Source organism: Terrapene carolina, unplaced genomic scaffold (genome assembly GCF_002925995.2).
Source record: "Terrapene carolina triunguis isolate 2854851 unplaced genomic scaffold, T_m_triunguis-2.0 Scaffold89, whole genome shotgun sequence".
Classification (NCBI taxonomy): Eukaryota; Metazoa; Chordata; order Testudines; family Emydidae; genus Terrapene; species Terrapene triunguis.
This window is the reverse complement of record NW_020664440.1, coordinates 31282449-31297660: the sequence shown is the minus strand read 5'-3', so window position 1 is coordinate 31297660 and position 15212 is coordinate 31282449. Positions and strand designations below refer to the sequence as shown.

The window sequence follows — 15212 nt, the reverse complement described above, 5'->3', positions numbered from 1 at the left end:
TGGCTGCTTGGGGCTGCCAAAACCCTGGAGCCGGCCCTGACTGATACTGGTCTGTGAGTATTACACATCCCTCCCCACTGGTCTGGGGGGCTGAGACAGCTACCATGGTGCATGATTCCCTGGGATGGTGCCAGCTATCTATAACCAGCCCATTCCCCTCCATCAGTGCAAGGGTAGCTCTCCCTTCTGATCACACCAGCCAGGAGAGTTTCCTAGGACTCCGTGTGTGAGCAGCAGCCTGCAACAGTCCTTGCGATATGAGTATCTCGGGGTGGGGAGGGGGCCTGCGAGTTGGGAGACACAACCCCTCCCCATGCATAAGTGGGTGAGGGATGATGGTGATCCACTAGTGTGATGTGTGTGAATGAAACACATCACATTGCTGTCAGTGCACAGTGTTGAGTGTGATTGTTCAGCGGACTTGTGGCCTCTTGTGCTTGTGCACACACAGGGGAACAGTTTCACATGGGTCCTCTGGGGGTGGGTGATGGTGCAATGGATGTGTTGCCCCTGCTTGGGCATGTGTGTGCAAGCTGATTGTGGACTTAGGCATGATCGTGTACTGACATTGCCCCTGAGCGTGCAACACTGATTGTGGAATATAACACACAGTTCCTTTAGTACGTATACATGTGTGTGCAACCAACACTCTTCCGCTCTGTGTGTTTGTGCAACTCACACATTGCTGCTGAGTGTGTGTGTTTCTGTGCATAGGTGTGCAATTGCACAATGAAAACCTTGCTCCTTTCCGCTTTTTTGTGATTGTGCAACATACACACTCCCCCTGGGTGTGCAGGTGTGCAGCAGCGACATCCGACTCCCTTGAGTAGGCATTTTGCCCATTACTGAAAAGCCAGCACCCAAAATCTATGCCCAGAGTTTTAGGATTCAGATAGGCAATGTGATGGGAGAAAGGGGGAAAGCGCACTGGTGTGTATGGTGGGGGGGTAATAGCTTTGGGGTGTGTGTGTAGGTGGAATAGCTCTGGTGCGTGTATGCAGGTGTGGGGTAATAGCTCTGGTGCGCCTGTGTGTGTGTGTGTGTGTGTGTGTGTGTGTGTGTGTGCACGTGCATGCACAGGTGGAATAGCTTGGGTGTGTGTATGCAGGTGTGTGCGGTAATAGCTCTGGTGCCTGTGTGTGTTTGTGCAGGTGGAATAGCTTTGGTGCATGTGTGTGTGGAGGGGGAGCATGCTGGTGTGGGGGGGAATACTATGGGGTGTATGGGTGTATGTGTGGAGTAGATTTGGTGTGTGTGTGGGACAATAGCTCTAGACATGTACACGTGGGTGGGGGGCTATAACTCTCGGGGCAATAGCTCAGGTGTGTGTGTTGGGCAATAGCTGTGGTGCGTGTATGTGGGGGTGAATAGCTCTGATGCATGGGGGGGGCTGGGAATAGCTCTGATATGTATGTGGAGAGGGCAATCACTCTGGTGTGGGTGGGGGGTGGGAATAGCTCTGTGTCAGGGACTGGGAGTCAGAGCCAGAGTCAGGATCAGGGCTGGAGCAGACTGGAGCTCGACAGGAACCAGGCAGGAGTAGGTCTGGAGCAAGGGTGGAATGAGGCCGGAGCATGGCTGGAGTAAAGCTGTGAACAATTCATGCACCTGCTGCTGCTGAGATTAAATGAAGACCTCTTGGCTCTTTTCCAGCCAATCAGGTGGGCCGGCCAGTCAGGCCCAGCTGGGCTCATTAACCTGCCTGAAAGCTGAACCGGCCAGCCCTCAGGTTTAGCCGAGGGAATGTAAGCCCACAGTTCCTGACATACCGACCCCTTTCAAGGGTGCCTTCTAGGGGCCCTCAGCCTGTGCTACTTGGGATGGGCCTGATGAAAGTCCTGTAGTAACTGTGGTGCATGAACTTTCTCTGCCGGTTCCCATGACTGGTCATTAGGACCATAGCCCTCCCATTTCATTAAGTAATGAAGCTTGCCCTATACTTGCTTGGAGTCAATAATTTGTTGGACAAGGTATTTTTCTTGTCCAGGGACTGCAATGGGTAGCAATGACAGATCGTATTGACCTGGGAAGGGGTCCACAAGAGGGAGCTATGGAACACAGGATGGGTCTTCATTGACTCTGGTAATAGAAACATGAATATCACTGGGTTGATCTGCTTGAGAACCTTGAATGGGCCTAGCTATTGATGATAGCTGGGTTGATCTGAGATTTCAAGTTGATAGCCAGACTTTGTCCCCAGTGCTAAAGTGAGGTGTGGCATGGTAGCCCTGATCAGCATAACACTTGTAGGTTTCCTTGGAGGCTTCCAGATGTTCTGTAAGTTCTTGTTGCATGTGATTCAGATACGTGACCGGTCTGCCGCTGCAGGAACTGGGGAGTTTGTGGGCAATGCTGGGTGAAAGCAGAGATAAAAGCCGTAATTTTTGTGGAATGAGCTCTATTGGGTGGAGGCATGGAATGAATTGTTGTAGGTGAACTTGACTTATGACAGGAGGGAGACCCAATTATCCTGGTGATAATTTAAGAACCACTGGAGGTATTGCTCTATGATCTGGTTTATCTGTTCTGTCTGTCCATTGGCCTGAGGTAAAGAGCTCTATATGCAGGAGTTTTAAAAGCCTGTGCCAGAAATGGGAAATAGATTGTGGGTCTCTGTCTGACACAGTGCCAGTCAGCAGTCCCTGGAGCCGGAAGACATGCTTTAGAAAGAGGCGGGCTGTTTGCAGGGTTGTAGGGAATGTGTGAGAAGGGATAAAGTGGGCCATTTTAGTTAAGAAGTCAACTGCACCTAGCACCACTGAACAACCATGGGAGCAAGGTAATTCTACAATGAAGGCCAGGGACTTGGTGGACCAGGACTACGATGGGGTGGGCAAGGCCTGGAGGAGACCAAGTTGTAGGAATTAACATATTTCATGGTATACTAGTCCATACCAGTGCATACATGGCCACCATGAAGTTCCATGAAACTAAGTTTCTTCTTTTAGTTCCACCAAAGGGACCAGCGAGCGGTGAGTCATGACATGATTTCAGAACTTCGAGCATAGGCTGACCACCTGGGACATAAATGCATAGTTCCATAGATCGATCATCAGGTGATATAATACACCTGAGGAACTTGATCGTACTGTGATCAAATTCACATTTCTCCAATTTAACAATGAGATAATTCTGGCAAACCCTTTCCAAAACTCAAAATATATGTTGGTCATGAAGGACTTGATCCTCAGAAAAAACAAGAATATTGTTGAGGTAGAGAGCGATGAATTGATCCAACAGGTCTCTGAAAGTGTCATGGATAAAGTGCTGGAGCACTGCACAGCCTGAAGGCCATTAGTAAGTATTCCAAATGCCCCTATCAGGTATGGAAGGCAATCTTCCACTCATCCCTTTCCCAGATACGGATCAGGAGGGTTAATCCCTTTTCCAGATTCTTTTGTAGATACTCTTGGAGCATCCACAACTCAGGAACTGAGAGGGAGTAAATATATCCAAAAGGGATGTCGGCCCCTGGCTGGAGGCCAATGGGACAGTCATAGTGACTGTGAGGCAGGAAGATATCAGCCTTCCTCTTGTCGAAGAATTCTGCAGGGTCACAGTATTTCATCAGTATTGTCGAGGCAGGTGTTGACTGAGAGTCTATTGGACTCAGCCTTTCTGTCCCAGGGTAACCAAAAGGTCAGGGTTTCCTTGGGGTTATACTACAAATTAGCCTCCAACTTGAGACCCGGTTCAGGGTGACAAGACTATTGACAGTAGGACAAGAGGAAACGAATCATTCCTGCCCTCCAGAGGATGTGTGGATCATGTGTGATAACACCATGGATGTCCAGGAAGTGTGGGAACAAACCAGACCCAATTGAATGGCTTTGCGATGCCACTGAAGGGTTGTGACTTTTAAGAGCGCAGTCTCAGAGGTGATGGGACCTGATGAGAGGAGTGATCCGTCAATGGATTCTGTTACATTGGGTAAGTCCTTGTGCTGTGCTGGGATCCTGTGTGTGCAAGTGAAGTCCAAGTCCATAAAGCTTCTGGAGGAGACAGACAGCCAATCATTGCTTTCAAGCTGACCTCCATCAGAATAGGATGCCATAGACAGAGTGGAAGCAGAAGGTGCTTCGGTGCTGATCGGATGCCACACCAGTGGGGAGGTCCGGGGGCTGTGGCCTGGCATTTCCCAGTTGAGATATGGAACTAGCCTTTGCAGGACAGGTCAAAGCAAAGTGCCCAAATTCCCCACAGTAGAGGCAGAGACCCAATACCTGGCATCAGGCCTTCTCCGCCATGACCACCTACACAAGTTCAGATTGTGCAGTGGGCACTGGATGTTGACTGACCGGTGCTGTTGAGACGGATGTGAATTGAGAAGCCACTCTCCTTTCTTGGCAGCGTTCCAATAAGCAATTGTCAGTCTTGAGGCATAGGTTGCTAAATGTGTCCAGAGTAGTGGGGAAATCTATCCATGCAAGCTCATCTTTGATTTCATCATTTGGATCAAGCCGGAAACGATAGCACTGAGGCCTGGTCTACACTACGGGATTAATTCGGATTTAGCAGCGTTAATCCGAATTAACCCTTCACCCGTCCACACTACAGAGCCAGTTAATTCGAATTAAAGGGCCCTTTAAATCGATTTCTGTACTCCACCTCGACGAACGGAGTAGAGCCTAAATCGATTTTGTTAATTCGAATTAGGGTTAGTGTGGCCGCACACCACAGAATTACTGTGTTTAAGTTAATGGGGTAGTGTGGCCGCACACCACCGAATTAATGTGGTTAAAAACCGAATTAAGGTGCTTAGTGTGGCCGCGCACAATCGAATTTATACAACCTGTTTCCCAAATTCGAATTATCTAAATTCGGATTAATCCTGTAGTGTAGACATACCCTGAGAGGCCTTGTTTTCATTCTGTGTCTGTCACCTAGATGTCAAAAATCTGCAGCGTAGTTAGCAACTGGCTGGCATCTTTGCCTCAGAATCTGTAGCATGGCTTCTGCCCTGCATGTACAATTCTGGTGGTCAAAGATCACTGTTGAGGCTTGGACAAACTCCTTGAACTGACCCAAGAGGGGACTAGATTTCTCAAGCAGTTGAGTGGCCCATGCCAATGCTTCTCCAGTCAGCAGATTAATGATGAGTCCCACCCTGGTTCGGTCTGTGGGAAACAACTGCAGGTCCAGCAAGAACAGGAGAAGGCACTGGTTTAAGAACTTGTGGAATTTTGTGTGGTCACTATCAAACTTGTCAGGTATTGGGATCTTCGGTTCTGGAGGGGCCTGAGTCACTGACTATGTGGCTAGCACCCGCAGCGCTACATTATGTTCCTGCAGGGCATCGACCTGGGTTTGTAGGGGTCCATTCCTGCAGCCAAATCGGGTCTTCTCTGTTCTTTGGGCTGCTCAAACTATCAGGGACTGGGATGTGGGCAGTCTGACCTAATGGTTAGAGCCAAGGGTCAGAGCTGAAGTCAGAAACCAGGAGACAAACCAAGGGTCAGAGCCAGAGTTAGAAGCTGGGCAAGGGAGCAGGGCTGGAGCAAGGCTGGGAACAAAGCAGGCACAAGGAAGATTGCAGCTGCAGGTGTAAGCATTGAGCAACCATGGACTGCTGCCACTGCTGAGCTTAAATGCAGACCTGCTGACTCCTTGCAGCCAATTGAGTGAATTGGCCAATCAGGTGATTCTGCTGCTGCCCAGCTGGGCTCATTAACCTGCTGGAAGGCTGAATTGGCCAGCCACAAGCTCAGTTGAAGGATCTTAAACCCATAGTTCCTGACCTTTGGAGGAGGGAGGAATAGTCCTGGTGTGTGTGTGTGTGTGTGTATGAGTGTGAGCAATAGCTCCCTGTGTGTGTCATGAACTGGGGCAGGAGTGGTAAGGTATAGTGGTCAGAGCAGTAGTCAGAGGCCAGGAACAGAGCCAAGGGTCAGAGCTAGAGTCAGGAACAAGGCAAGGGAGCAGGGCTGGAGCAGGACAAGAACAAGGCAGAAGCGGGTCTGGAGTAAGGCAGGGGACAAGGCAGACACAGAAGAAATTGCAGCTTTGGTCTTAAACGTTGAGCAGCCACTAGCCTACTGCGGCTGCTGGGCTTAAAAGCAATCCTGGTGATGCCTCTCAGCCAATTAGGGTATCTGCAGGTCAGCTAGCTGGTCTCAGGCTCATGATTCCTAACAGTACCCCTCCTCTTTGAGGAGCACCTCCTAATGGCTCTAGGGCCAGGCATCTTGGTATAGTTTGGTGAAAGTCTCATAGTTGGTCTGGGACATAGATGTTCTCTATTGGTTCCCAGGACTGGTTGTTTGGACCATAGCCCAGTCCACCAGATAATGGAGTTTTTCCTAACTCATTGGGGGGGGTCAAGAATCCGTTGTACCAAGTATCCTTCCTGCCCTCTAATGGTTATGGGTGGTAGCAGTGTGTTGGAGCGGTTCAGAAATGGGTCTCAGTGTAAGGCTTTAGAAGGGAGACATGAAATATAGGATGGATCTTTAGGGACTTGGGTAGCTGTCACTTGAATGTTACTGGGTTCTCCTGGTTTGAGATTGTGAATGGGGCCAGGTATCACTGCTCTAGCTTGGCTGATGGGTGAGCTGATTGAAGATTCTGAGTGGATAACCAAACCAAACCAAACACCATGGCAAGGTTGCGGGTGATCTGGCAACCTTGGCCAGCATGGTGTTTGCAAGCTTCTTTAGCAGATCACTACTATTCCTTGAGTTATTGGTGCACTTGGTGAAGGTGGGTGGTCAAGTCCATGGCAGCAGGTACTAGGAACTCATGGATGTGTCTGGATGGCAATGTGGATGGAAAGCCGTAGTTACCGAAAAATGGACTTTGTTGGGTGGAAGCGTGGGTTGCATTCTGTAGGCAAATTCTGCACAGGAAATCAGGGAAAACCAGTTATCCTGGTGGTAATTCAAAAAACAGTGGAGATATTGTCCAAGAATCTGGTTCACTCGTTCTGTTTGCCCATTAGTTTGCGGGTGATAGGCAGATGAGGTGAGAGGCTCAATGCCAAGAAGTCTTAGAAACTCTCGCCAAAAATGGGAAATGAACAGGGGATGCCAGTCTGACATGGTGCCAGTTGGTAATCCATGGTAACAGAAGATGTTCTCTAAGAAGAGATGTACCATTTCCAGGGTAGTAGGGATGGTGTGGGACGGAACCAAGTGCGCCGTCGTAGTTAGGAGATCGGACATGATTAGGATTATTGTGTGCCCATGAGAGCGAAGCCTCTCCCCAATTAAATCACTAGATACAGTCGACCATTGCTGGGGTGGAATAGGCAAGGGTTGGAGGAAGCCAAGCTGTCTGGAGTGTGGACTGTTGGTTCCAGAGTAGAGGTTTGCAGGACTTCATATATTTCTTGATGTAAGTGCATAGACCTGGCCACCAGAAAGTTAGCCAAACTGGGCTCCTGGTCTTGGATTGACTGAAGTGACTAGCAAGCACATGTCGTGTCATAATTTAAAAGACCCAAAGTCTAGGCTGGCTCTCTGGAACACAAATTAGATCCCTGTGATAGAGAACACCATCTTGTAGTCTGAACTTTGAGTCTGGCTGGGCATCTGCACCTCCCAGGGTCTGGCGGATCTGGATTGCAAACACATCGATGGGCAGCAGAGAATGAATGCAGGGCATCAGACTGCTGTCTACAGACTCGTTGACAAAAATTGGGCACTTTAGGAACGGTGAAAGGAGGTTCTCCACCAGGTTCAAGATACTCATCCTTGGAAGACAGAGCATTCACCTTTCAATATCCTGTCCCCGGACAATAGGTTACCATGAAGTCAAATCAGGCAACAAGGAGGGACCAGCGGATCTGGCTTTGATTGTGGTGTCTGGCCATTTGGAGGGATTCCAGGTTCTTGTGGTCCATAAGGACCTGGACTTGGAACTGGGCTCCGTCTAAGGGATGATGCCATTCCTTGAAGGCCACCTTGTCCCAGATATCATAATTTCTTTCCACTGGAGTTAGTTTACAGGAATGAAAGGCAGAGGCATGAAGTTGGCTATGGAGGCCCGCTTGTTTTGATAACACTGCACCGATGGCAAAGTTTGATGCGTCAGCTTCCACCATGAATGGCTTAGTGGGATCTGGATGGATAAGGATGGATGCTGTGGTGAATGCCTTTTTTAGCGGATCTAAGGCAGGGTGGGCTTCTAAGGACCAGATGAACCTGGATCCTTTTCACAAAAGCATTGTCATTGGCGCGACCAGGCTAGAAAACCCCATTAGCCGTTGGTAAAAGTCGCCCAAGCCCTGGAATCACTGTACCTCTTATGTGTCCTTTGGAAAAGCCCAGTTGGATATGGCTGCCACTTGTGCGGGTCCATAGTTAGTCCCTTTGGGGAAACAATCTACCCAAGGAATTTGACTGTGCTCTGATCAAATTCACACTTCTTAAGGTTGGCATATAAGTTCTGGCAGAGTCTCGGGGCTTGTCTACATTTACCAGGGGATCGACACGCGGCGATTGATGAATCAGCGGTCGATTTAGCGAGTCTAGTGAAGACCCGCTAAATCAACCACAGATCGCTCACCCGGCGACTCCTGTACTCCACCTGAATGAGAAGCGCAAGAGGAGTCAACTGGAGAGTGTCTCCCGTTGACATAGCGAAGTGTGGACTCTGCGATAAATAGATCTAAGTACGTTGACTTCAGCTATGTTATTCATGTAGCTGAAGTTGTGTAACTTAGATCGATCTCCCCCCGTTCTGTAGCTGCAGTGTATATGTTGGTTGTGGAGACCTGGATCTGCAGATGAAGGTCCTCAGAGGATGTCATCGAGGTAAATAATCACAAATTGGCCCAACATGTCCCTAAAGATATCATTAATGAAATGCTGGAAAGTCAACGGAGCATTGCACAAGTCAAATGGCATAACCAACTACTCCAAGTGTCCATACTATGTGCAGAAGGCAGTCTTATATTCATCTCCTTCTTGAATCTGAACCGAGTTATGAGTTCCACAAAGGTCCAACCTAGTGAAGACCTTGGCAGAGCAAAGTCTTTCAGAGAGCTTGATGAGGGGTAAGGGGTACTGGTTCCAGATAGTAACATTGTTTAATGCCCAGTAATCCACACAAGGCTGCAGGGAAACCATCCTTCTTACTTACAAAGAAAATTGAAGCCCCAGCTGGGGACATGGAGGGATGGATGAACCCCTTGTGCAGATTTTCTTGGTGATAGCTCTGGAGAACTTGTAACTCATGTTCTGAGGGAGAATATATATGCCTGAAAGGTCCCTCTGCTCAGTTTAGAGGTCGGTGGGGCAGCAAGATGCCAGCTTCCTTTTTGTTGAATACCTCAGCTAAGTCTTGATATTTGGTGGATACCGAGGCTATTGGGAAGGCAGTGGGGGTTGCCGAGTTTCCCTTTGGACTAACCCCCTCTGTCTTGGAATACTCCTGGAGGCAGGCAGAGCTGCAGAGGACTTCTGCTCTGTGGTTGGATTTCAGGAAGCAAGATTACCAGCAGTATGGTGAGCTAAAATGCCTCATGCCTGTCATCCAGCGGATATGTGGGTCATGGGTGATGGTCCAGGGAATGCAGCGCATGGATCAACCTGCATTGAAGGATTTCTTGATAACCTTGAAAGGTAGTGACTTCTAAGTGGGCAGACTGGTGAGTGACTGGATCCAAAGAAAGGAGTGAACCATCAATGGACTCTACCAAGTCAGGGGTAATTTTGCACTGGGTGGGGACATTATGCACTCAGGCAAATTCCAAGTCTCTGAAATTACCTGAGAAACTGCTGTACACTTGCGCTTCCAGGTAAACCTCTGACATTGTGGGGTGCCATAGCTGAGCAGGAGAAGGGGGTGTGTCAGGCGCCAATTGGCCATCCAGAGTACTAGCAGAGAAATGTTTGTGCAAGGTACTAGAGTGAGAGGTAGAACCGCAACCTGAGTCTACAGGTTCTGCAAGATGAGACAGGAAGATGGCCTTAGCAGGATCCACCCCAGTAGTGGAATCTGTCCCTTCTCCATTTTTAGGTGGGCTACTCAAACTGGCACGGACCAGGGCATGAGCAGTCACGTCTAGTTGCTATGGCAGTCAGACCTAGTGATTGCACTAGGGGTCAGAGCCAGAGTCAGGTACCAGGCAAAGGAGCAGGACTGGAGCGGGAGAGGAACAAGGGAGGAGCAGGCCTGAAGCAAGGCTGGGGACAAGGCTTAGAACAAGGCAGGCACAGGAGCAACCATAGGAGCAGGTGTGTGTTGGTGGGGACGACAGTTCTGGTGCTTCTGTGTGTGTGTGGGAATAGCTGTGTTATGTGTGTAGGGTGAGTAGCTCTTGTGTGGGAGAATAACTGTGGTGCGTGTGTGTGAGTGGGTAGAAATAGCTCTGGTGTGCGTGGGGGGGAATAGCTCTAGGCGGGTGTGTGTGTGTGTGTGCAGGCGGAATCTCTCGGCTGTGTGGATGTTTGGAGAGATAGCTCGTGTGTGCATATGAATGTGAGAAGTAACTCATTTACTGGGGAAATGTCTGTGCGTGTGAGTTCTGGAGTGTGGAGGGGGAGAACTCTAGTGAATGTTTGATGGGAAAGCTCTGGTTTGTGTGTATATGGGGCTGTTGTGTGCAAGGGGGAGAGCTTTGGTGTGTGTTGGGGATACTGTGTTGTGACTCGGGGGAGAGCCCTGGCCCATGTGTATTGATGGGAGTTTCAGTGTATGTGCATGGCAAAGGAGAGCTCTGGGGCATGTGTGTGTGTTTGAAAGAGAGAGACCTCTTGCATGTGTGTGGAGGGATAGCTAATGTAGGTGTTGGGGCGGAGACCTCTGCTGTGGAAGGGGAAGCTAGCTCTGCTGTATGTGTGAGGGAGGAGCCCTTGGGGGGGGGGGAGCGTGTGTGTATATGTGTGTGTTGATGGCTCTGGTGTGTGTGGGTGTGAGGGAGGGTTTTGGAGTGTGTGCGGAAGGGGGATAGCTCTGGGGTGGCGGGGTGTGTGTGTGTGTGTGAGAGAGAGAGAGAGAGAGAGAGGGTTCTGCAGTGTGTGGAGAAGAGGGCTATCTCTGGTTTGTGTGGGGAAGGCTGTGTGTGTGTGTGTGTACGAATGTATGTGTGAGCTCTAGGATGTTTGTGAGGGAGGGCTCTGGTGTGTGTGGGAGGAGGGTTCTGGGGTTGTAGTACAACCCACACTCTTGTTTACCAATCACACAGGTGCTCCCGTTACAAACCACCCCCCAGCCAGCCCACTCCATTTCCATCATTTTAAACCCCCCCTTCTCCCTCTCTCGTGCATGCCTCAGCCTGCATCTCTCTCTTTCTCTCTCTCTGCCCCCCATTGGTCTGTGACCCTCCCTTGGAACCCCCCAAACCTGTCTAACATGCACGGCTCTGGCTATCGCTCATTCTGCCTTTCTGCCCTGCATGGCTTTCCTCTCTCTCTCTCCATCCGAGTCTCTTTCTCTTCGCCAATCTCTCTCTGTCTCTCTCTTTGATGATTAATTAATTAATTAACCAAGAGCCATGATTAATGCCAGCTGATAATTAACTCCTGTGGTACTAATACTGTGCTAATGAAGATTGTCTTACTGTTCCTACTAACTGCCATTTTTCTGTCTGAACTTTTAAGTTTGTCTGAGGAAAACAGATCCCCAAATTCTTTTACTAATCCAAAACATCCCCACTCCCTTCCCCACAGGGGCGCTCTGTCCTATGCGGGGCCTGTCGGAACTGGGATCCTTCCTTTTAGATTAGCTTTTTAGTGGGGGCAGTTTCTCCGCAGATGAGATTTTTGGTTTTTAACTAACAGATTTCTAGCCTGGCTCTGACAGGGGAGTGGTGTCTAGTGGTTAGAGCAATGGGATGGGGGAAAGCTGGGAGGCAGAACTCCTGGGTTCTGTGCCCAGCTCTTGCAGGGGAGTGGGTTAGAGTGTGTGAGAGGTGAGGCTGGGAACCAGGACTTCTGCCTTCTATCCCAAGCTCTCGGTGGGGAGTGGGATTTGGTGGTCAGAACAGAGTAGGGTTGGGAGTCAGGATGCCTGGGTTCTGTGCTCAGCTCTTGCAAGGAAGTGGGGTCCAGTGGGTTAGAGCTGGGAGGAATGGACTAGGAGTCACAGCTTCTGAGTTCTATCATTGGCTCTGGGTGGGGAATGGGATCTGGTGGTTAGAGTAGGAAGGGCTGGGTGTCAGGATTCCTGGGTTCTATTTCCAGCTCTGGGAGGAAACTGGGGGTCTAGTAATAAAAGCAGAGGGAGCTGGGAGCTCCTGTTTTATTCCCAGCTCTAGGGGTGAGGGGTGGGAGGCTGTCATCTGTCTGTCCCTGACTCGTTCTGTCTGGGAGCTCCCTCTGCTGTTTTCACCCTGGGGCTTGTAGCCAGGTCAGGATCCAGGAATGACTTCAGCTGCTGCATATTCTGTTAGCTGGAATGTCATAGGGCTTGTCTGAGTGTCGCACCCTAGTAGTGATGTGGGTCTTCATTGGCCTGTGCTTAATGGAGTGCTTAACGGAGCCTCTTCCAACCACAGGGTCAGCCTGTCTAGCAGCTTAAGGGACAGTTCCACCCCAAGGCTTTAGTCTTTGACAGCAGGACTTGGGGAGGGGCACTGTCTACAAGGAGGGACCCCAGCTTGGACTTTATGCCTTCCTGCCCTTCTCTTCCCCTTCCTATTCTAACTTCTTTTGCATGTCGTTGTACTGACCAATACTAATGTGACCCCCCACAGCCTCCCCTCCCTCCCATCCCCTGCTTTATGGGGAAGAGGAAATAGACCAATTGAAAGGAGTTTAACAAACCACAATCCCCCACCCCCAAATCCCTCCCCATAACCTCTCACCCATGCACTCCCACTGGGTATCAAGAAACAGCCCCCCAACAAACAGCCTCCCCAACAAGGAAAACACAACTAGTCCTCCTGGCCACCTTTCTAGTCCCCCAATAAACACAATGGTTCCTCCAGGCCAGAGCCCTCATATGCACAAGATTTGATGGGTTGAAACAAGAATTGGGGGGGATGGGGGTACAAAATGCAGCCCCATCCTGTCTCCCCCAAACCTCATGACACGGGGTTAACAATTTGTGCTAGGGTTGTTGTGGTATCTATATATCAGGGGGAAATGCTTCCAGGAGAGCCTGACTTACCTCATTCCACTGCTTCAGAGATCAAGCCTGGATCAGAACCAGCACCCAAAGCAGTGGGGTGGACTTTGGATCTGAACTAGAGCCAACACTGTGATCCGGTTAGCGAGCATTGTGGGGCAAAGCCCCCATATGTGCTGCAAGCGGTTGCTGCAGCATTGGGGTTCAGGTCCTCCCACCGCAAACAGGATGGATGTGCAGGGCATCAGGGAGGGCTGGTGGGGTAATAGAGGATTTATCTGTGTACTGATACACCCTTGGTGTGTGTGTGTGTGTGTGTACTACCACTGGAATAGGATCAGAACAGCCTGTATAGCATGAGTATGTGTGTATGTATGCGTGTACATACTGTCCCCTACTGGACAGGTTCAGAAATGCCTGTGTGTGTGTATATGCTGCTTCATAGTGAATATACAGAGGCAGTTCTGATTTTGTTCTGGGTGGTGTGTGTGTGTGTGTGTGTGTGTGTGTGTGTGTGTGTGTGTGTGTGTGTGTGTGTGTGTGTGTGAGAGAGAGAGAGAGAAAAAACACTCTCTCTGTGTAAGTACTACCCCTATTGGATAGGATCAGAACTGCCTATGTGTGCATGTGTACACTGCTTAATCCTGGGATAGAATGAGGACTGCCTCTAGGTTTGGTGATGTTCTGCCCCCTCCTAGACAGGAGCAGAATGGCCTCTGTGTGTGTGTGTGTGTGTATACTGCTCATAAATGTATTGTTCAGGACTGTCTGTATGTGTATTTGTGTCCTTCTCAATACTGCATAAACGGAGGACTGCCTGTATGTCTATTAGATAGGATCAGAAATGTGTGTGTGTGAGCATACATGCATATGTACTGCTCTCTACTGGAGATGATCATAACTGTGTGTGCGTGTGTACTGCACCCCACTGCACAGGCTCAGAACTGCCTGTGTGTGTGTATACTGTTCCATACTGTACAGAATCAGAAGTGTATGTGTGTGTATGCATGTGTGCGTGCACATATACTGCCCCCTATTGGATAAGATCAGAACTGCCTCTGTGTCTGCATGTGCGTGTACTGGTCCATACTGTATATAATCAGAACTGCCTGTGTTTGGGCATGCTTGTATGTACTGCCCCATACTAGAAATGATCAGGTGTGTGTGTGTGTGTGCACATGTGATGTTTCCTACTAGATAGGATCAAAAGTGCGTGTGCGCAAATGGATGTGTACCGCCTCCTAATGGAGATGATCATAATTCTCTGTGTATGTACTGCCCCCTGCGGAACAGAATCAGAACTGCATGTGTGTATGTGTGTGTGTGTGTATGTGTGTGTGTGTGAGAGAGATACTATAGAATCAGAACTGCCTATATGTGCGTGCTTATGTGTATTGCCCCATCCTGGACATCAGAACTGCCTCAGTGTGTGTTTATGTGTATGTGTGCGTTGCTCCCTAATAGACAGGTTCGGAAGTGTGCATGTGTTCATGTATGCCTATTGCCCCCATGTCAGATATTCATCATAACTGCTTGAGTAAGTGTGTGTATTACCCACTACTAGATAGGATCAGAACAAACTGTGAGTGTGTGTGTGTGTGTGTGTGTGAGAGAGAGAGATTGAGAGAGAGAAAACGAGAACTGTCCCCTACAGGATAGAATGAGAATTTCCTGTCTGTATCTATATGGACTGCTCCTGGATAGCTAGGATCACAGCTCTGTGTGTTTGCGTGCGTGCAAGCAAGCAGTGCCCTCTACTGGACAGGATGAGAAATACCTATCTTCCCACACACCGCAGAAAGGCTCAGAACTGCCTTCTCTTACCCCAACCTACCTCACCCTGAACAACCATTACCCTCAGACTATCTGATACCTTCCCTCCCTGTATCCCCCCTGTGGGCTGGCTATTACCCTTCCCACAGCCTCCCACTGACCAACTGTTTCTCCCTTCCTACTTCTCTCCTGGCCAACACACACACACACATGCACGCACGCCCTGTTACAGCTTCCCCACAGGCCATCTGTTACCTCCCTCTAACCCCTCCTATAATGCCTGTTAACTGCCCCCTGCTTCCCCTAGAACAGCTGTTACCCCAACTTCTGTACTCTCCACATACCAGTTGTTACCCACCCTCTCCATACAACCTTATCACAGAACAGCTGTTCCCTACACCCATACCACAGTGGCCATTGCCACCATA

At 49.5% G+C, this 15212-nt stretch overlaps 1 protein-coding gene across 11 annotated transcripts in view; it reads left to right on the top strand.

Moving 5' to 3' along the window:
- NRXN2 (neurexin 2) overlaps positions 1-15212 on the top strand; it is a 305564-nt gene that overhangs the window by 116294 nt on the left and 174058 nt on the right. The window lies entirely within an intron of this gene.